At 32.0% G+C, this 15060-nt stretch overlaps 1 long non-coding RNA gene and 1 pseudogene across 3 annotated transcripts; one reads left to right on the top strand and one right to left on the bottom strand.

Annotated features, from left to right (window-relative positions):
• Positions 1–572: 572 nt before the first annotated feature.
• LOC146887081 (uncharacterized) lies at positions 573–2195 on the bottom strand (annotated as a pseudogene).
• Positions 2196–11234: 9039 nt separating this feature from the next.
• LOC146887080 (uncharacterized) lies at positions 11235–12915 on the top strand. Of its 3 annotated transcripts, none has more exons than XR_014994200.1 (3): positions 11235–11729; positions 12077–12266; positions 12449–12915. It is a non-coding gene; the product is annotated as an uncharacterized LOC146887080 (long non-coding RNA). The 3 variants fall into 3 exon arrangements; XR_014994201.1 differs by lacking the exon at positions 11235–11729 and adding an exon at positions 11737–11976; XR_014994199.1 differs by lacking the exon at positions 11235–11729 and having other exon boundaries at positions 11737–12266.
• The last annotated feature ends 2145 nt before the right edge of the window (positions 12916–15060 follow it).

Genomic DNA, 15060 nt, shown 5'->3' with positions numbered 1-15060 from the left:
TATTTTATCTTTTTCAAATTTTATTTTTGGTAAACCAATCACTAATTCCTTAGACATCAACTTATTCAACTGTTTCATGTGAATATGAGCAGCCCTTTTATGCCACAACCAAGGATTTTCTTCTTTTGCAACTAGACATGTTATATCACTAGATGATGCACAATCAAGATTAATTAAATAGATATTGTTGTGTCTCATACCTTTCAAAGCAATTTTATTAGAATCCTTTTGGTGGATAGTGCAGTAATCACTTTCAAAGATAACTTTGAGACCTTTGTCGCATAGTTGACTAATACTGAGAAGATTGTGCTTCAGTCCTTCTACAAGTAGCACATCCTTGATCTCCAAGGTATCTCCTCCACCAACATCTCCAATTCCAATTATTTTCCCTTTGTTGTTATCTCCATATGTAACAAATCCTTGATCCTTTCTTTTGAGATTCTTGATCTTCCTTTTATCACCCGTCATGTGTCTTGAGCATCCACTGTCAAGGTACCACAATGATTTTCTAGCTTTGGAAGTTAACTACAAAATAGAAAAAAAATAATTTCTTTAGGTCCCCATTAATTTTATTGGGTCCTTGGGGTTAGAGAGATATAAGAATTATCTAGCAATAGGCATCCAAGTATACTTCCCATTTGGAACATCATAGTGTTTAATATTGCATTTATTTGATGTATGCCCCTTTTTCATGCAATAAAAACAAGTAGCTAAACAAGTATTTCTATAGTGAGCAGTTCCTTTTTCTACCCACACTCTGCGAGTCCTTTTATTTTTAGGAACATATTTATTTCTACTTAGATCTTCTTCTCAAAAGCATGTTTTTCAAGAGATTTATTTTCTAAAGCATCTTTAAGTTGTTTTTCTAAAATCATTAACTCAAATATATAGCTTTTGCAAGATTCACATTCAACTGCCTCAATTTCTCTATTTTCTAAACTTAAGATTTTATTTTTCAAAACATTTTCTTCTTCTAGAGATTTTTCAAGATTGTCTTGTAATTCTTTAAAATCTTTTTTTAATTTTTTGTGAGCAATATCTAATTTACTGGATTTAGCAAGCAATTCTTGAAAAGCATCATAAAGAGAATCATAATCATTTTCATTGTCAGAGGAGCTTACCTCATTGTCAGAGTGATCACTATTGGCCATTAAGCAAAAGTTTGCTTCTTCCTCATCAGATCCTTCAGAGTTGGATGAACTTGAGGCATTATCTTCCCACGCTATGTATGCCTTTTTCTTATAATATTTCTTGCATTTCTTTTCATCACTCCTTTTTGAATTTGGGCAGTCTGCTTATACATGACCGGTTTCTCGACATCCATAGCATTTAAAGTTTGAGGAGCTTCCTTGATTCTCCTTCTTATTACTCTTGAATTGATTTCTTCCTTTGGACTTCATGAACTTTGTGAACTTCTTTATCATGAGACTGAGATTCTCATCATCATCAGAATCTTCTTCCTCTTTTTGCTTTTTGCCTTTGACAACCTCGGTTTTGAATGCAATATTCTTCTTTCTTCCTTGATCTTCTTCATCATTCAGTCTTCCCAGCTCAAGCTCGTGCTCTCTCAGTTTTCCAAACAGAGCCGCCATGGTCATTGTTGCAAGATTCTGTGACTCCGTGATAGCCGTCACCTTTGGCTGCCAAGTCCTATTCAAAGATTTAAGAATTTTTATGTTAAGTTCATCAGTATCAAATGTTTTACCTAGCCCATTGAGATGGTTGACAATGTGTGTGAACCGCTTCTGCACATCGTAGATGGTTTCTCCCTGTTGCATTCGAAACATCTCATATTCTTGTATCAAGGAGTTCTTTCTAGCCCGTTTAACATCGTCAGTTCCTTCATGAGTCACTCGAAGGATTTCTCACATCTCACGTGCACTGGTGCAGACAGAAATTCTGTAGAACTCATCAAGAGTTAGAGCAGATGATATAATGTTTCTGGCTTTAACATCATACTGAGCTCGCCTGTTTTCATCAGCAGTCCATTGAGCAAAAGGCTTTGGTTCCTGCACTTCATTAACAACGTTAACAGGCACAAATGGTCCATTCAAAACAGTATCCCAAATACCCCTATCAACTGATTCTAAAAATATTTGCATTTTGACTTTCCAAAAAGGATAATTTTCACTCGTGAAAAGTGGAGGTCTATTGATAGACGCACCTTCAGCAAAAGTTTGATTTGACCCTACCATTTTCGAAAAATTTGAATGACTATCAAAGCAAGCTCTAATACCAATTGTTGGTATCGCACAACGAAATGACTAAACAATGGTCAAAAATCAAGAGGGGGGTGAATTGGATTTTTAAAATTCTTGACAGGTTTTAAAATTTTTCTCAAAATTTAATTAATTAACTTAAAGTAATAGTTACTTTAAATGCAAGTGCAGATAAATAAGTAGTTTAAGGGAAGAGGATGCACACTGATATTTATACTGGTTCGGATCAAAAGACCCTACGTCTAGTTGTTAATCTCTTAAACAAGGAGATTAACTCAATCACTATAATAATCAAAATTACAACAGATTATATGAGAGAAAAGATTAGAAAACACCTCTCTTGAACAACCACAAGAGATGAACAAAACTCCCCCTGAATCTCACAGAGGATGACCAACTTTCCTAGCAACAGCACATCACTCAATCTTCTAAGAACTCACCTAGAAAAAGTTATCGCTCACTCACACTAGGTTTTTCAAGCTTTCTTTAAGAATCTCACAGAGCAACACTTTGCAGTCACAACCAAAGAACTTTGAATCTTAAAAAAGGTGTTTTTGAAGTTGAAGTCAACATTCTAATCTAGCTTGGGTTGACTTGTTGACCCAAAAGATTAGCTTAACTTGAAGTCAACATTCTAATCTAGCTTTATTTGTCTTGTAGGATAATCAAGGAGGTGGTGCACAAAGTAGATAAGTGGTGCATGAAGACAAGCTTATATGCAAGAGTGAGAGATGGCAAAGCTTTCTAGAAACATCTAGAAAGGATGACCACATGCCTTGGTCACCAAGAAGTCTAGAAACATCTAGAAGGAGCATCCACCTTGCCTTGGCCAAGAAGACTTCTAGAATGTGTCCATGTGCTCATTTGTTGACCTACTTTCTAGATACTAGTTTTGTTATTTGTGATGTAACTTTTTCAAATTATTTGTTTTTTCTAAGAAACCCCTAGACACTTCTATTTAAGGAGACCTCTAACACTTGTACAAGGGGGTTGAACATTTGGGAGAAATTAAACACCTTTGTGTATCAACCATTTGTGAGAGTTTCCTCCCTAGGGAGTGAATAATTTTAAGCCTTATATTGCATAGCAAGTGGCGACACACATCCACTCATCTTCAAGGTTGCCATGGATTCTAGCCTAGCCTTGTAGTGGTGTGCTTCTCACATTTTTACCATTCCTTTCCTTTCCATTTTATGCTTTCTTCTTCCTTTAATTGTTCCCAATTTTTTATGGTTTATGCACATTCCATTTCCTTTTTAATTTGAATCAATCCGTCATCTTCTTGTCTTGAGCTTTGTGAAAGGAAACTCATGCTATATTAATGTCTAGTGGGGATTTCATTTAATTTCTTTAATCAACTCATACCATATTCAATAATCTTAAAAAGGATCAAGATAATCCTACATCGTTTGGTATCTAGAGCTTTAGTTGTCCTTGTATATGGTGTTTTTCATGTTCTAACCTTGTCTTGTGTAGCTATTTTTGAATGATCCAAAATCAACTTCTCTTTCACACAAAACAGTGTTGGCAACAACATGTGGGTTTTTGAAAAAAATACTACAACTAGCTTAGTGGTCCAAAAGTTACATTCTTTATGTCAAAAGAAAACCTTGTGAGTCTAGTTTCCAACAAAAAAAAAAAGAATGAACGAGCTACATGCTAGCTACTTAGGATATCAATATCCTTTACTATTTCCCTATGGTGAAGATGAATACAGAAATGATGTTAGTCATCGTGACATGTTGAATACCAGAAAACATGAAAGGATCATTTAACAATGAGGGAGTGATTTTGTTTAAGAATCTAGACAAGGCACTTAGAAGCATCTACATTGCTAAGATCTCAAAGATTGTTTTTAATAATTTATTGTAGATGGTTATACAATGATAGAATCTGAATGACTTTCCTTTGTCTGGAATAAAAAATCAAAGCTAAGGATTGATAAATATAACAATCTTTCTAAACAGTCCATTAGTAGTACCACAAGTCAAGGATCACAACAAGGGAAAAAGTTGTCCTACCTTCTTCTTTTATTGGAAGCCGAAGGTTCATGGACAAAGTATACGTTGACGAAATGACAATTTATAGTATTGTTGGATTTCCAGACTTGTTTGTATCATTCACATGCAATCTGAAATGGCCAGAAATAGTTAGGTTACTTGAGAAACACCATCTAACTCCATTTTATAGGCCAGGCATACTTGCTAGAGTGTTTAGAATTAAATTTGAAGAACTTATATCATACTTAACGAAGAAACATCTACTTAGCAGGGTAATAGCCTGTAAGTAATGCTTAAAGTTCACTACATAATGATTTGTGTATTATTATCCCATATATTATCATTAACAAAGTTCAATATTATTGTAGACATGTACACTATAGAATTTCAAAATCATGGTCTGTTTCATGCACACTTACTGATTTTCTTACATCTAGACAACAAATACCCGAATGCAGACGATATTGACAAAGTTATATCAGCTGAAATTACTTGCCCTATTACAGACCTAGAACTGCATCAATGTGTAAAGGAACACATGATATATGGTCTATGTGGCGTAGTCAATAAGTCATTACCTTGTATGAAAAGTGGTAAATGTTCAAGATTTTTTCCCAAAAAAATTCACCCAATTACTACCATATCTAACGATGGCTTTCCTTATTAACGTAGAAGAAAAAATGATTGTACTATAATGAAAAATGGTATCTACTTGAATAATCGATTTTTTGTACCTTATAATCCATTGTTGTTAGTGAAGTACCAAACTCATATTAATGTAGAATGGTGTAATAGAAGTTCTTCTATTAAGTACTTATTTAAATATATAAATAAGGGTTATGACATGATTACTGCTGCTTTTGTTCCTAATGTAGATGAATCTTTTTCAAGTAATGAATCTATACATGAGATCAAGAAATATTTGAACCATAGGTACATATCTCCATGTGAAGCATGTTGGAGGATTTTTTTTTCTTTTCCTATCCATGGTCAAAATCCTTCGGTTGAAAGACAATATTTCCAACTTCCACGTGAACAATGTGTATACTGTTGACATGTGAAGCAAAGGTGGTGTGTCTCATGAAGATTTGATGAAGCTTTTTGAACTACTTAGAAGCCATTACCATTGGAATCAAGCCTATATTGATGAAGATAAGGAGATTTGATGGTATTCATGTTGATCAAGTCTGGAATGTGTGCTCTCCACATGGATAAATCATTAAGAAAGAGTATTTGATGTTTGTAATTCACATTCTAGACCTTGTAGCATTAATTTGATGTATTTGGTCTTTGTTGTGTTTTTTAATTTGTTGAATGATTTTTCAATAGATTAAAATGTCTCTTTTAATCTATTGAATGGTTTTTCAACAGGTTAAAAGGTTGGCTGCAATAGTCTTAAATTGTGACTTACTCAATCAGTTGATTTATTTTTTAATCGACTGATTTCACTTAAGTCAAGTGAAATCAACCGATTGATTTGGAAATTAACCTGTTGAATTTCGTAACAGTTTGACTATAAGAGCTATGATTTTCGAAAGAGAGGTAACCTGATAATTTTTTAGCACGAAACTATTCTAGAAACTTGTGAAATCTCTCTCTTTCGTGATCATTCAGGCTACAACTGTTGAAGATTGATCTTGGATCAATTCTTAGAGCTTTTGGCTAGTGTTTGAAGCTTGGAGAAAGTGGTTTATGGTAGGCTGGGTTGTGCTACCACTGAGGTTTGATCTTTCTCAAGCTTTGTGTGCGTGCCTTGTGGTTTTTCAGGTCTGCAAGAGGGTTCTTGCTGTGCTGGTGTGATTCTTGTGTGATTCAAGAGTCTTGTGTGTGGTTTTTGCTTATTTTGAAAGTGTAAGAGTGTAAACTTTGTAAATATTTTGAAATAGTGAAAAGTCAGGCTCAGATTGTCTTGACAAACTAGATATAGCTCATGTTTGAGTGAACCAGTATAAAAATCTTGTGATCCAATCTTTTCTCTAACCCTTCTCTCTTGCATAATCTTTTAAAGTTTAAAGAACTTGAGTTTAAATCATCTTTTTCACGTTCTTATGTGTTTTCATGGCATCTGCAACATTAAGCATGATTGCATAATCAATTAGAACCTGTCTTGATCATTCTTATGCATTGTTCCTGGTTTAAAACTCGAATCTTCATTTCTGCATTTTTCCTAGTATTTCAGTTGACTGTTTTTCTGTTTCAATCGGTTGATTATACCAGTACAGAATTTGTCTAGTAAAATCAATCGATTAAGTCTGTTTTTGACCGATTGAAAGGATACTGTCTAGTGACTTTTGCATCCTAACTTGGTGATCGAATTGATTCAATTAAAGGTTGTTTTTTTGACTTTCAAAGATAGCCTAAATTTTTAACTAGCCAATTCAACCCCTCCCCCTTTTTGACATTTCAATCATTTCAAAACTAACATATACTTTAAAGATGATGATTATATATATGATATTATGGGCAAGGCAAAAATTGCAAAATCAATGTTTACAAGTTTGATAAAGTGTAACAAAATATACCAAGAAGCAAAGTCTTTAACATATTCAAAAATTGGGTCCAAATTTGTGTATTCGAAAAAAGATAGGTGTTGGATACCTAGGAAAATGGGAGATGCTATTGGAAGGCTTATTTGGGTACCTCCAAGCTCAGGCGAATTGTATTATATGAGGAAAATGCTAACTCATATCAAAGGCCCTTTATCATTTGAGGACATCAGGGCAGTTAAAAAAATAGTTTACCCTACTTTTAGGGAAGCTTGCTTAGCTATGGGAATCTTAGCCAAAGATATAGAATATGTGGAAGTTATAAAAGAGGCAAAAGATTGAGTCCAGGTCAATCTTTAAGAAAACTGTTTGTAACTATTTTATTGTTTAATAGAGTTAACAAACCAGAGGACTTGTGGAACAAAACCTGGGAATGACTCACTTATGGAACACTATACAATGAAAGACGAATAACTGAACTTCTGAGTAACATACATAAAATAGTTTTTCTTAAATGCCATCCTGAAAACAAATATTAACATAAATGTTTCATAATGCAGAATTATAGCTTAGTACTGAGGTGTTGCAAAATTTAACTTCATTGGAGATAGAGAAAATTCTACAACTAAACAAAAGTACATTAAAAAAGTTTTCATCTATCCCTTATCGGAATGACCTTTTTAATGCCCACTCTGAAAACATATTGATATATGCAGAACTTGATTATAACATTGAAGAAGAACAAAATAAATTTATGTCAAATTTCGATTCAATGACAAGTAAATAATTTATTTTCCTATATCTATGTTATAAGGATGTGTATATGTGTCTATATGTTGATTTGGAAACAATTATTTAGGTGAAGAAAGGCAAATATTTCACAAGATCAATAATGTTGTTACAAAAAAGGAGGGAGGCATATTCTTTATGTATGGACATGGTGGCACAGGAAAGACATTCATGGGGAAAACAATAACATCTGACCTAAGATCAAAGGTCAAATTGTGCTAACAGTAGCATCAAGTGGAATAACATCCCTTTTATTGGCAGGAGGGAGGACATCCCACTCAAAATTTAAGATATCAATACCCACACTTGAAAACTTTGTCTGCAACATTGAGCAGGGATCAGAAGCTACAAAACTACTAAAAGAAGCACAACTTATTATTTGGGATGAAGTACTAATAGCGCACAAATATTTTTTTGAAGCTTTGGATAAAGCACTTAGGGATATAATTAAATCACATTCGAAATATGAAAGAATTTTTGGAGGATAGGTAATAATAGTGTTTGAAGGTGATTTCAGACAAATACTTCCAGTTATTCGAAGAGGAACCCGATCAGATATTGTACATGCCATAATAAATTCTTCCTACTTACGGGACCACTTTGAAGTTTTAAGATTAACTAAGAACATGCGTATGTTACAAAAGGGATTAGAGAGCAGTAATTCAGTAGACATTCAACAATTCTTTGAATGGATTCTTAAGATAGGGAATGGACAACTGGGTCAGCCTAATGATGGTTTGGTTGAAGTCGATGTTCCTAAAGAATTATTAATTTCCTTTTTACTGACCTTATGGATGAAATAGTTTCAAACACATATCCATCATTACTAGATAACTACAACAATGAAACTTATTTGCAAAGTAGAGCAATAATGGCCAATAGAATAGAGATGGTAAATGAAATCAATGAATATATTATATCTACAATTCCAGGTAAAAATATGAAATTTGTTAATGGACTAAAAAAATTTAAGATCTAATAAATTCTATTTTGTTATTGCAGGAGAAGCAAAATAATCTCATAGCTTTGACTTAGGTGATGAATTTGAATTTTCTAAGAATGATTTTTATAATGTTATTACTTCTGAATTTCCAAATTTGTTGACAACATTAGGAATTCCAAGTCATAAAATTAAACTGAAAATTGGAGCACTAATTATGTTGTTGAGGAACATTGATCAATCTAAAGGGTTATGCAATGGAAGTAGGCTAATCGTAACAAAGCTTGCAAAAATGTGATAGGAGCAAAGATTATAACAACCAAGAGTGATGGGAACGAGATTTATATACCAAGAATGTCTATGTTACCATCATAGTCACCATGGCCATTTAAGCTAATTAGAAGACAATTCTCAATCATGTTGTCCTATGCAATGACTATCAACAAATCTCAAGGACAATCGTTAATGTCAGTGGGACTTTACTTACATAAACCTGTTTTTAGCCATAGACAACTGTATGTGGCGGTTTCTAGGGTGCAATGTAAAACTGGTCTAAAGATCTTAATTCATGATAATAAGAAGAAGCTTTTGTCAACAATAACAAATGTTGTGTTCAAAAAAGTATTCGACAATTTGTAAAAAGATATGTTTTGGAAATGGTGTTTGAATTATTTGTAATACCAGACAGACAAATATGGTTTACTTTCAAAAAAAAAATCTGGCATATAAGAAGGAAGCATATTTCAATTGATGGAATATGATACAAGAATATGTTAGTATTACATATTTGTGACAAAAAAAACCTTATCTGTTGATGTATTTGTTGATCTAGAAGAATGATGATTATGTTTTAGGCTGGTGAAAAAGTGGATTCCATACATAATTAGACATGTCTAACCAAGCGAGTTTTTTTTTCTGACATCTAGGTAAAGTATGAATGATGTCTGGTATGAAAATTGAGATGCAAAATTGGTCCATCATAACCTTTACTCAGAACCAATAAGACACAGTGAACATTTCCTTCTCCTATTACTACTTACACTCATTGATGTACTACATACACCTCCAATTTTTAAGTTAAATATTAATTATTACGAATGGAATAATTAAGTGCAATTATCAATACATTAATTGCTTTTTTACTATATTGAAACATATAATTGATTACAGACATAGATATAGAGTTTAAATAAATGATTATGATTATAACATATGTGCTTATGATTATACCAAATACTACAAAATAAATCATTTATTTCCTGTCTAATTTATTCAATAAAAAAATTGGTATGAATCCACAACAACAATTCTTTTTGTCAATATTAATCGCAGACAATATACTATATTAAGCAATCAACCAAATATATATATATATATAATATTAAATAAGAATACAAAATAGGAAGCGGAAAAAGCATTAATATATAGATATGGTCCAGTGAACATAGAGATACAATGCACATGTTTATCAAAAGTCAAAATACCCAATAAAGAAAACAATCAAATACCATAAAGATGTCTGCGAAACGTTGAATAAAAATTGATGCCCAGTTTTTAAATACAGAATAATATATGTGAGATGATCACAATCAACTAACTTTTATAATTGTCATGTAACTATCTCTTTCTGTTGAAATCCCAATTCCGATATTGTCCCTCATTTAGCTTCTTCACCTATCACCAATCTATGTTTCCAAAACTTAACAAACAGATCATTTAAAGGGATGTAATTCTGCAAATAATTAGATATGTTAATCAAAACAGTGTATTGAACATTAAATTAAGTAAATTATGTATAACATATAAATTTACCTTCTTTAGTTTAAGTGTAGGACCAAAAACAGTTCAACAAGTTATTTGAGCCACCTCCTTAGCAATAGGATATATAATCTCTTCCCATATCATATTGTAAATTCTAAATTGAAACACAGAGTTTCCTACATAACGAGTAACCATAAAATGATATCTTTCAACTTATACATGGACAGTATTTTTCTACCACTACAAAATGACTTGGTAAGCACGTTACTGTCATAGATTGTCATATATCAGCTGTGCTTTTTATCTTCCTATTCTCTGAAAAAAAGGGTTTTATTAAATTAATTATCGAATTTTACTTTAAGTAAAAAATAATTCCTGACAATTGGTAGTTAATAATTATTTAAATTACTTGACATATTATTATTGACAATTTTTTTAAGTCAAATTAATGTTAGGAACAAGGCAATAAAGGAAAGAATAAATGAGAGAAAAATAGACACAACAAGAAAATTTCTATTTAGCTAGAGAAATTAGCGAGGAAAAATATTTGCAGCTAATTCTTCGTTAATTTGCGAGGAAATAGCGAAAGAATAAAATTGTAGCAATTTTGTAGCAAAATAGCTACAGATTTGCTAGAACATATATTTGTAACTAATCTCTCACTAATTTGCGAGAAAATAACGAAGAAAATAATTTGTAGCTTCTTCGTAGCAAAGTAGCTACAGATTTACTATAGCTACAGATTTACTATGACATATATTAATAGCTAATCTTTCACTAATTTGTAACGGAATAGTAGAGAAATAAAGTTGTAACTGGTCCGTAGCACAATTGCTACAAATTTACTAGAAAATATATTTGTAGCTAATCCTTCCTAATTAAAATGTATTATAATTATTTTTAATTTTAGTAAAGATATATATTTTTCAATTTAAATTTTTTAAAATTATTTTTTGTTCATATATTTTAAAATTATTTTTAATTTAAATATTTTAAAATTACTTTTAATATGTGTTTTTGTATTGGTTCAAGTTAATTTTCTCTATTATATTTTTCAATCTCAAGTTCCCCACATCATTCCCTGCCTAAGGTAAATATTGCCTCAAGTTTCTTCGTTCTGACATCTAATAGTTTAATATAGTATCTGTTTTGATGAATTTATCAATGAAGAAAAATCATGTATATATGAGTCTCCTTTGCGTTTCCAATTTTAAACTCTCTTCAACTTTTTTAAGGAAATTTTTAGTTTTAATTTCATGGATCTCATGGAGTATAGAGTCATCTTAATCTCCTTTTTGAAACGAAGGCATCAACTGTTGTCTGTGTGGTAGAGGGAGCTGGACATGTTTTTTAATTAATAGAATCAATGTCATATTAAAAAGATTGCCAAAAAAATCGCTGCATTTTACATTCAGATGTACAAACTTAAACTTGTTAATTAACTCTTATGCAGAATTTACTCCAAAAGACAAATGCTACAAATGCATCAGGAAATGTTGTACTTGGAGATATTTGAGTATATATTCAACTAAAGGTTTGTATTATGTTTATGGAGGATACAATAATCTAAAAGGGATGATACCTGATTATATATATGCTTTTTTAATTTGTTATACGTAGTAAATTTTGAAACAAATATGAAGAAATTGTCTTGATAAACTCTCTATGGAGAATGGATTGGAAGGAATTGTATTGGAAATTAAAGGGATATTTAGAGATCCTGCCATAGTAACCAAGATAAAGGAGTTCAAGCTCTGCCTTCTTTATTACGCCAAATTAAAGTATGCTTGTTTTTAATACTCTATTTCCTTTATTAATTGATTGAAAAGAGAATGTTGTTTGGTGTGACATTTTGGCTGATGATTATCTTTGACATTGCAGCAATGTTCCTAAGCCAATTTACATGTAACATCTAATGGTGGAGTAATTGTTGATTTGGTTAAAGAAATAATCGAAGTCGTTGCTGATAAAGCCAAAAAAAGGTGGTGAAGGGGAGGGTTGGGCAGGGGGGAGTGGGACGGTACTCACACATGACAGAGTATTGTTGTAACTCTGTCAAATATAGACCCATGTAAGAAATGTAGAAATTCATAGTTAGTGTAGATTAATCTTTCTTGGTGCATCCTAAAAGTCGTTGAGCTTGCTTTAATTAGCATCCTATATAACAATGTGAAAATGACTTTTTGGAATCTTTTCTTAGTAGCATTTGAAAATGTCTTTGCTAAAACTTAATTTCTTTCCATATAACTGCAGGGAGAAGTTTGTGTGGCAAGTTCTCTTGTATTTGTTCAAGAAGGGATCTATGATGAATTTGAGGAAAAAAAAAATAGTGGAAAAGGCAAAAACTTGGGTCATTGGAGAACCTCTTGATCCTAGAGTCCAACATTACCTCATGTAAGAAAAATAGGCAACATCATAGGCAGATCAATATTTTGGTATTGGCCACCAATTAAAATTGCTTGCATAGTTTCTAAGGATAGCTGTAGTGTCAAAATCACACAAGAGAGGGGGAGTTTGTGTGATTGAGATGAAGATAGAATGTATCTGTCCAATAAGTTCTCATTTTGTTCTTGTGTTGTACCATTTGGCAAGAGGATAAGAGAAAATGGTTTCATATGCTTTTTGGGAAGACAATGTTGGTGGGTTTAGAACTCATTTAATTTCTCATATATGTTTAATACATATTTAGGACTCATTTGACGTATGAGTTAGTTTTGGAATTGAAGCACTCAAACTTTCTTATTTCAATTATTTTATTTGGTTCGTCTATGATTAAAAGTTTCAAACACATAAGTTTTTTATATTCTAGTAAACCATATTATTGTTGAGATACTCAAAATTTATTGTTCTTGTGTCCCGAAGGTCATATTAGCATACCTAAAATTTGGATTGAATGTTGATGGTGTTAGGGGCCAATAAGGGCTTCAACTTCAAGCACAAGGTATACAATACATTAATAATTATTGGCGATCCCATTTCCCAATCAGTGTTTGGTTTAATGGAAATATGTGTCAAATTAGAAACAAAAGATAATTTAAATTATTAATTTTTGCGAACTATGAACTCCTTGTAAATGAGCTATTGGAGACTCTAGCGAATATAACTCTAATAAAGGAGGAGGAAATAAAACTTAAAATTTATAATGGTGACCTATCAAGACTTGGTTCTGCAGAAAGATTTCTTAAAGCAGTGCTTGATATCCCTTTGGCTTTTAAAATAATTGAAGCCAAGCTAATTTCTAAACAGAAGTTAAGTACCTATATAGTTTTTCGCAAATGGCCCAACATGTCTTACTGTTTCATATAATTTTATTTAAGCATGTAAAATCCATTTAAATTAGGTTATATGGAAGTTTAAATGATGTAGAATAGTTATGAGAAAACCTAACCTTAGTCAATAGTGAAACTTAAGTAATTGAAAATATGAACTTGATTACATAGAAAATGACACGGAAGAATTGAAAAATACCTTAAAACAATAGAATATTTGATTATTGCATAGTAATTAAGGAAACATGAAGAACATGTTATAGTAGCGAAAAGAAATAAGATTTATGTTGATTTTATTTTATTAATTGTTATTCATATTGTAAGTTGTAATAAAAGTTGTCAGTTTATATAAATATATATAAATATATATAACATAAAAGCATGTTTCCTATAAAAAAGCTTACATTCATGGACTTTACTAAATAATAGTAAATAAATGGAAAAAAGCAATGTTGAATTGCTATAGATTAGCGAAAAAAGAATTGCAACAAATTAACTACACTAGGAAGTATTTTTATTTCTGGTGTATCTCAAAGCTTTACATAGGGTCTCTTATATAGTAAAATAGAAAACCACATCTTACAATTCTAAGTGATGTGGGACTAAATCAAGCACCATAATACTAACAATTCTCCCACTTGGGGTTTGATTTACATTACCACCTAGTGTAGTGCCTTCATCATTAATTTTCTCAAAGGCCAGTTGAGGCAATGCAAAGCCTTAACTTAGTTGTTGTGATAGTCTTGGTCAACATATCAACTGGATTCTCTGCACTTGGAATCTTCAACAAAAACAAGTCTCCATCATTTATCAAATTTATGACAAAATGATACTTCAATTCAATGTGTTTGCATCTAGAGTGAAGAATTGGATTTTTAGCAAGACAAATGGCACTTTGACTGTCACTAAACAATGGAGATTCATCTTGCCTTTTTCCTAATTCTTTTAGAAGATTCTTCAACCATATAATCTCTTTTGCTGCTTCTGAGATAGCTACATACTCAACTTTAGTGGTTGAAAGGGAGACTCTTCCTTGAAGTTTGGACTTCCAACTGATAGTTGTACCACCCAACGTAAAAATGTAACCTGTTGTGCTCTTTCTACCATCCAAATCACCTCCCAAATCTGCATCAGAAAACCCATGTAAAGTGAGATTACTTCTTCTAAAAGACAAATGCATCTTTGAAGTGCCCTTCAAATATCTCAATATCCACTTCACGCCTTCCCAATGCTCTTTTCTGGTATTTTATAGAAACCTGCTCACAACTCCCACTGCATGTGCTATGTCAGGTCTGGTGCAAACCATAGCATACATCAAGTTCCCTACTGCAAATGCATATGACACTTTAGACATGTGACTTTCTTCACCCTCTGTTTGAGAAGATTGCCTTTTTGAGAACTTTAAGTGAGTTCCCAAAGGTATATTCTTGGTTTTAGCATTTCCAACATTAAACCTGCTAAGCAATTTTTCTATATATTTTTCCTTAGATAAGTTCAAAATACCTTCAGATCTATCCCTGGAAATTCTCATACCAAGAATTTGCTTGGCTGGACTAAGATCCTTCATTTCAAAATTTTTTGACAATTGTTTCTTCA

The sequence above is a fragment of the Vigna unguiculata genome, chromosome 4 (assembly GCF_037176805.1).
Source record: "Vigna unguiculata cultivar grain cowpea cultivar isolate G323 ecotype 2 chromosome 4, ASM3717680v1, whole genome shotgun sequence".
In the NCBI taxonomy this organism is placed as follows: Eukaryota; Viridiplantae; Streptophyta; class Magnoliopsida; order Fabales; family Fabaceae; genus Vigna; species Vigna unguiculata.
Note: the sequence above shows the minus strand (reverse complement) of the source record. Positions and strands in the feature narration are given on the sequence as shown.